The sequence below is a fragment of the Ursus maritimus genome, unplaced genomic scaffold, assembly GCF_017311325.1.
Source record: "Ursus maritimus isolate PB19 unplaced genomic scaffold, ASM1731132v1 scaffold_27, whole genome shotgun sequence".
Lineage (NCBI taxonomy): Eukaryota > Metazoa > Chordata > Mammalia > Carnivora > Ursidae > Ursus > Ursus maritimus.
The window spans coordinates 29,440,986-29,448,734 of NW_024425230.1; the positions used below are offsets into that span (position 1 = coordinate 29,440,986).

The 7,749-nt window shown below is 60.2% G+C and overlaps 1 protein-coding gene across 4 annotated transcripts in view; it reads right to left on the reverse strand.

Moving 5' to 3' along the window:
* CSK (C-terminal Src kinase) overlaps positions 1–4,575 on the reverse strand; it is an 18,103-nt gene extending 13,528 nt beyond the window's left edge. For 2 of the 4 annotated variants that reach the window (XM_040642992.1, XM_040642993.1), the window contains exon 1: positions 4,399–4,575. The gene's annotated coding sequence lies outside the window, so the exon portion shown is untranslated. The remainder of the gene's footprint in view (positions 1–4,398) is intronic. The other 2 variants (XM_040642994.1, XM_040642995.1) reach the window with 2 other exon arrangements.
* Positions 4,576–7,749: the final 3,174 nt, after the last annotated feature.

Here is a 7,749-nt window from a genome sequence, read left to right on the forward strand (position 1 = left end):
GGGGGGGGCAGGGAGACGGAGGGAAGCTGCGGTCGGAGGCCCAGCACCACCGAGGCGTGCATAGCTAGTGTGTGATGAGAAGCTCCTCTCATTGCAGTACCTCAAAACCAGGAAGAGAAACTGAGCAGGCAGAAAGGACAAACTGGGCTGTGTGGGGCCCTCAGGTCCCTGGGCACCTGCCAAGGGGAGCTCTTGGACAGTAGCTGGACAAAACACTTCCCCCTCTGGGCCTCAGTCTCCCCAGGGGAAAAATGGGATTCTCTCCCTGGTGTTGCCACTCTGCCCAACTGGTGCAGGCGGCATCATGGCGGATAAAAGAGATGCCCCCCACTGGGGGAGGACTCCTGCTCCCCCAGTGGGCTTTGGCCTCTCTCGAGAAGTAGGGGCTTGGCCCCCGAAGCTAGCCTCGCCCTGCTCGCTTCTCCCCTCAGCCACGCAGGGAGCACACTAGCTCTTCCTCCACCAGCTCTTTATTTTTAGGTCTGAATTTGACTTTAATCATTACTTAGCGGATTCTATTTCCAGCCCTCAAATGAAGGGACCCACAGGAGAGGAGGGAGGGAGGCAGTGCTCCCTGCCCGGTGTGGAGGGCAGCCTGCTCCTCCACCCATCCTGTCCCCAACCAAGGCGGGGGGACCGAGAAACACCCAAAGGGCTTGCCCCAGCCAGGCCAGCATCTTGGAGGGGACCCCACCCTGTGACCTCATCCCAGCCCGAGCTGTGGGACAGGAGGGCAGTTGTAATGCCCACTTCCCCTGCGCCAAGACCAGGAGGGAGACACTCCAAGGCGAATGTCTAGCAGCTTGAATCTGAGGTCCTGTGCCTGGGGGATCTCTGCACTGAATGGGCCACCTCGGGGAGGACCTCCTGCCTAGGTTAGTCCTGGGCTACCCTAGGGTCATCTGGGGCTATGGTCTCTCAGGCCCCAGGACTGCCAAGTTGAGACTGATTTCCTCCTACTGCCCACGGCATGGCCCCAGGACGGCACTCCCAATTACTCTGGTCCCCACAGAAGCAGAACAAGAAGCAGCAGGGGGTGCCACAGCAGTACGCACTCAGGTCAGACCCAGGTACCAGCTGCCCAAGAGGAGGCCGCTAACACACAAGACTTCCCCAGAGATTTGTGGACCACCTACATTCCCTTCCAACTCCCATCTGGGCGGCTAGAAACCCTGCCACCCCCCCCCCAACAACCACCACTTTTCTTCCCTTCCCCCTGCCACTGGGAAAGGGTAGGGAGATGAGGCTGGTGCCGTCCCCGGGTTGGGACTCAGGATGAATGGCCTCTTTGCCCAAGTTGTGGTTTTCCCAGGGAAAGGAGGCCTCTGGCTCCACTAGGGAAATTTGGGGTGGCCTAGGAAGTAGCTGAAGCTAGCTTGGGGCAGGAGGCAGCCGGGCTCTCAGAGGAGAGGCCTTGTCAGGCAGCTGTGGTGCTGGGAGACTAAAGGGGGATGGGGAGGGTCAGGCCCATGTCCTGGACCAGCCAATCACATGGTGATGGGGAGTGGCCCATGTGGTCCAGTACCTCAGGAACAGAGGCTCTCAGAAGGGCTCCACGGGCCCAGAACAGCCCTCGGCTGGGGGAGCCACCAGCCAGCCCTGGCCCAGGCATCTCCCCACACGGAGGCGGCCTGCAGGGGAGGCTCTGGGAACAACGCCACCCTCTCCTTACAAAGTGCTTACCGGAGGCTAGGGGCGGTGCCAGGTACTTTCTAGTACCTTGGTTAGCTAGTTCGGACTCTTCTCACACTCCCCTCTGCCCCAGGTATGGCCGTCCCATGGTGTAATAAAGGAACCCCACCCCTGAGGTGACCAGCCTGAATGGCATGGCTGGGCCTGGAACCACATCAGCTGGGTGCCAAGCTGCCCACTCCTTGCCACACCCCAGGCTGCTCTGGGGGCCTGCGGTCCCACCAGCTGTACTGGCGACAGAGGCGAAACACGGAGCTTATTAGTCAGGGGGCCTGGGTGAGGCTGCCGCAGCCGAGCGGTCTGGAACACCGCGCAGCTTCTCGGAGGCGAAGTTACACCCCGGGTGGCAACGTGCGAAAATGCCCAGAGACACAGAACTGAAAGGAAAAAAGGTGTCATGGTGCGCACATTCAAATGACAACAGCCAGGAAGGAAAAAAAGGAAAAGACCGGGAGGGAACTGCAAAATGCAGACAGTCGCTCCTCTGATGAAGAAATTGTGATTCTGGTGTCGTTTTCTAAGTTTTCTGCATTAAGAAAGTAATATGTACACCATTTTCTCCTGAGCTCAGGTGTGCTTCCCTGGGACCCGACTGCCCCCCAGATCTGGCCCTGACATCTGGGACATCTTCCCCAGGACCACCTTTCTGATACCAAACAGCCCCTCAGACACCTGCGGGGCTCTCCCTACCTTCTCTTTCCCCGGACCGAACACCTCTTTCTTTGGGGGCTACGTGTCAAGGCTTCGAAACACCTCAAAAGACAGAGCCCAGAACAGGACCCAGGCCGTTCTGCCCGAGGGGGCCGGCGGGCGGCTTGCTGGGGCAGCTCCACCGCACACTGCGAATCCTGGGCCTCAGCCCCTGCCTGTCCTCTGGGCTGCTCCACGGTGCTCAGCCTCGGGGGGCCTCGTGCCCCCTGCAGTGGCCCTGGAGACTATCATCGCATCCTTCCTTGCCCCTGACCCGACGCAGAGAGAAGAGCAGCCACTTCTGAGAGGCAGGAAGGCACCAAGCTCAGCAGATAAAAAACCGATCTCTGCACTTGCGCTAAAGCCGGGCCCTTTTCTACAAAGGCCTTGGGACCCTGAGGCCGCACCCATACAGCTCACGGTATAAAAGCGCCCAAGCTTCAGGCCTCAGTCCCAGGCCCCCAGGCTGGAAAGGAAGTTAGGGCCGGGTGTGGGGAGCCTCGCAGGCCCACCACATCTGGGTCCCCCCCCACTATGCATGTCGGGGCAACTGGAAAAAAAACCTCTACATCAAGGGCAGCGTCCTGAACAGGACAAAACTACCAGCAGCCCCAAGGGGGCCCAGACACAGCTCAGCATCCTCCAGGGAACCTCCTACCCTCCAGGGAGCAAGAGGGTCCTGCCACACTCCCAACCTCCCTCCTGCCGTCTCTGTCCTGTTCCCGTTAGGGCCCCACCACAAAAGACACCAAAGTGTGGGGAGCTTGGAACAGGCCCCCTGCGTGTGCCCACTCTGACAACGTTCCTATGTCACAGCTGTGGAAACAGGGCTCTCACCTTCCCCATCTGGATCCCACTCATGTTCTGAACTTGGCTGCTCCCGTGCCAGCTGGGCCAAATGTGCGGGAGGCCTGGGGCAGGACTGACTACCAGGCTGTTTCAACTCAGTGCCAAGGCCACACCAGACTAGGTGCCCTCTCCCACCACATCCCCTGTCGGTGGGACCCACCTCAGGCACCAAGGGGAAATCCTCTGGGCAGTACCGATGCTGCCTGAGCCCAGACCCAGGCAGAGTTGGGGCCGGAAGCCCTCTGTAGGCAAGCACGTGCTCACCCTACAAGGTCCCTTGGGTCAGGCTGGGGGCCTGGGTCCCTAGTGGGTGAAGGTACCTGCCTGGTTTCCCTCCAGCCAGAGCAGTGCAGCTTGGTGGGGCCGAGATGAAAGGACAGACAGCCTAACTCTGCCAGAGACCTGGGGTAGCAAGCCCCCCTTTGAGCCTCAGTACCCTGGTCCACAAAATGGGAGGGGAGGTGAACCCCTAGTTAAGCTCCAAGGATCTGGTGGCTGGACACGCCTCTTCCTGACACCTGGCCTGAGCCCTGAGCAGTCTGGGAGAATGAAATGACCAGGCTGCCAGGAGGTGGGGGCATGGTCCTAATGCCCAGTGTCATGTCCACCCACACAGAGGCCCTACCCAGTTTCCCCACCCAAGGGTCACAGGTCCCTAAGCTTAGGCCTGGTCTTTTGGGAGGCGGAGGGTCGCAACCTCCGGCAAGCTGGCACGCTCAAGGGAGGTAGATGGGCCATGGGCTTCCTAAGAAGAGCCAGCTGGCTCCTCGGTGGGGGAATGAGGGAGGGTTCAGAACAAGGCAGGCCAGGGGACAGCAAAGTGGCCATCCTCCAGGGTCCTGGCCCATGCTGCCCCCTCCCTCCAGGCTCCAGCCAACCCCTTCACGGGAGGGGGGTGGTTAGGAGGGGACAGACTCGGAGTGGCCTGAGAGAAGTCCGTGGGGCTCACGGGGCAGCACCTCCCTGGTGAGCTCCCCTCCCGGTCGAACTGACAGTGACTCCCGGGAGAATTCGAACCGGGAAGGAGGGGGTAAGGGAGGTGGGGGATGGGAGTGGACGTGACCGCAGCTGCAACGGAAGCAACAGAAGCGGGACGTGCGACCTCCACCCTCATCCCCTCGGGAAGCACTCCGACGCCCACCTCCTCCAGGCCCTCCAGGCACTCACCTCTCTCGGGGCACTGCGGTCCGGGCCACCTCGCTGTGGGCAGCATCAGCGGCCTGCGGGACGGTCCATGCGGCCAGGGGGGTGGGGAGGGGCGCAGGGGTCCCCGGGGGGTGCGGTACAAAGAGGTATTGGTGCGAAAAGAGGGGGAGGAGGGACGGCCAGACAGAGGCAGGGGGATGGCCGCGCGGCCCGGGTCGGGGAGGGAAGAAAGGCGGGGGAAGGGGGGCGGGAGGGAGTCGGGGGGAGGAAACAATGTAGCCGGCGCGGCCCCGGCAGAGTTCCGCTTCCGAACGCCGCCACCGAGGTTCGAGTTTGGAACGTCGCGCCGGCTGCCGGGGGCTGCCCCGGACGCTGGATAGGGGGCCGCGGAGGCTCCCCGCTCTCCACGCCCCGGAGGCTCTGGCGGCCACAGGCTGGCTGGGGCGGGAGGGACCGCTGGCCGGGAGACGGCCCCGACGGCGGCGCGGCCGGGCGGTCGCCCCGCTCGGACCCCACCCCGGCAGGCCCCCCGGGCAGGGTGCGGGGTGGGGCGGGAGCGGGAGGGCGGCGGCGGTGGCGGCGGCGGCGGCCAAGCTCGGCTTGCCCGGGGCTCCGCTGGGAGGAAGCTCGCAGGCCTGGCGAGAGGAAGCGCGGCCCGGATCCTCCGCCCGCGGCAGCGCGCCTGCGCGAGGGGGCCTGCCCGGCGCGCGGCGGGGCGTGGGCCGGAGGAGGGCGCCCCCTGCCGGGCGCCCGGGGCACTGCGGGGGGTGTGTCCGCGCCCACGCCCTGCCCCCACCTGCCTGGCGCGCTGAAGGCTCCCCAAGGTCCCACCCAGAGGGCAGACCAGGCCGCCGCGGGGCGACCTCCGAGCCTTCTCTGGGCTCCGGTCCCCCGATGTAGAAGCGATCGAGGCCGGTCCTGGGCCTCTGTCCTCGGATCTGTAGTGAAGAGTAGGCCCCATTCGCAGCTACTAGTAAGCATTCATTCACTCATTCTTTCATACGTTTCCTGGCTCTGACAACGTGACAACGTGACAACGTGACAGGTTCTGTTCTGCAGTCTGCTAGAAGGGCCGCTTCACCTTACTGTCAGGGGGTTCTCAGTAGGATAACTGCTAGGCCAACAGACAGGTGCGAAGAAACAACTGATAAAGGTAGAGAGGTGGTGTCCGAGGTCCACAGAAAGCAGGAAAAAGGGGAGGGCTGATGGGAAGGCTTAGTAGAACTGGGATCCCAGGTGGGGGAACAGTCTGGACAAAGGCAGGGAATGATGGGAACCCTTGAAGGCTCGGGGAGCCCTAAATAGCTCAGTATGGCTGCAGTTTGCAGTGTGGGTTCAAGAGAGTGGTGGGAGTTGGGGTCTCTGCAAGCTGCAGGGACAAGAGAGCCAAGGAACATTGTGGGACTTTCTCGGACTTTATTTTCGGCCTGGAGGCAAGGAGGTTGTTGGCAGTAGCTCTGTGACCTTGAGAAAGTTACTTAAACTCTCTGCGCTTTGGTTTCCCCATTTGGTAAAATGGGGGAAATAACAGCACCAATTTCTTAAGGTTTTGTGGTGAGGAAATGAGTTAAATCATTTAAAGTGCTTAGTGTGCAGTGGGTGGCACGTGATCAGCCCTCAGTTCAGTACCACTGTTACGTGTCACGGTTGGTGAGGAGCGGAGACGTCGTCTGCTCTGAGATGCAGGAGCAGCGTGTGCGGTTGTGTGTGTGTGGGGGGGGGTTAGTGATGGAGGAGAGACCAGACTCTGGTGTAGGTAGGAGGCGTCAAGGCACTTCTTAGGGACTGGGCCCTGAAGGAGGAGTCAGGGTTGGGTGGGCAGAGAGGAGGGGCACTGTCTGGCGGGGGAAATGAGGCAGAGTCTAGTATACCCAGACTGAAGGAATGAGAGGGACACTAATGGGCCCGTGGGAGAGTGAGCTGGAGAGACAGCGTGGCTGAGTGTGCAAAGAGCCTCAAATGCCAGGAGCACGAGTTGGGCGTTCCTCCCCAGACAGACCACAGGCTGACCCTGTGACCCAGTGCACCCCTGGGCCAGCTTCCCAGTAAGGGGCTAGCCCTTCAATGAGGGAAGTAGGGGCGCTGGGGTGGCACAGTTGCTTAAGCGTTCGACTCTTGATTTCGGCTCAGGTTGATTTCAATCTTGATTTCAATCTCAGGGTCTGGAGATTGATCCCCGCGTTGGGCTCAGCACTGGGCAGTGGAGTCTGGCTAAGGTTCTCTCTCCCTCACCCTCTCCCCCTCAACCTCCACATGTGCACTCTCTCTCTCTCTAAAATAAATAAATAAATTAATTAATTAAAAGTAAAAAAGGAGGGACATAGTAGTTACACCTCTGCCCTTTGAGAAGACATCAAGAGTCAGAGATTGCTATGGTGTAATGGAAAAAAGCATGGATCGGGTCTTCAAATCTTGCAGTTAAATCTCAGCTAGGCCACTGACTAGCTGTGTGACCTTGGGCTAGCTACTTAAGGTCTCTGAGCTCAGTTTCCTCTTTTGTAAGATCAGGCTCAAAATATCCTTCTGCTCATGAGAGATGCTGCAGATTCAGCAAGATAACGGCCCTGGGGGTGGGGGGAGGAGGGTGCTCAGCCCTGGTTGGTTTCCCTTTCTTTCCTCTGAGGTCAAGATGGAATGATAAAGTAGTGCGTGGGGGGCACCTCTCAGCCTGAGGGAGGGTGGCAGCTCCACCAAAGGCTTCTGGAAGGGAGAAGTTGACAGCTCCCCTCCCCGGATGGGGTCAGCTGGTGCAATGGGAAAGGACTGCGGGGATTTGGGGAAAGTGCTCTAATTCCTGTCCCAGTTTTGTCACCAACCCATCTTCCTTTATCCCCAACGCATTTGATTTTCTCCCCTGGTTTGCTGCGGCCATGAGTGTGAACTTTGGAGTCAAATAGAGTTGTGTTTGAATCCTGGCTCCACCCCCTCCACGGCAGAGTGAAATGCATTTTTTACCTTCCCTGAACCCCAGGCCCAGGGGACAAATCAATAAAGCGCCCTGGCCCACTAGGTGTGCTCCAGTGGGAGAGCCGACTAACTCCCAACTTCCCCAGTCACTTATCATTCACTCACTCACTCAACAAACACTCGTTGAGCACCTACTAAGTGCTCGCCACTGTCCTGGATGCTGGAGAGGAAGGCGCAAGCAAGGCCAGCACGGTTCTTGCCCAGCAGCATAAACAGACTGGGTGGTTAGACACTGTGGCAGGAAGGCATGAATGCGACGGGGAGAACAGGACAGGGGAATCATGCACAGAGGCTCGGAAGCTTGAGAGACAGTCAGAAGGCCAAGGTCACAAGACCCACAAGTAGGGGAGAGAGGTGTTAGAGGAAGGGGCCAGATCCCGGGGGTCCTTGTGGGCCAGGTGTTTA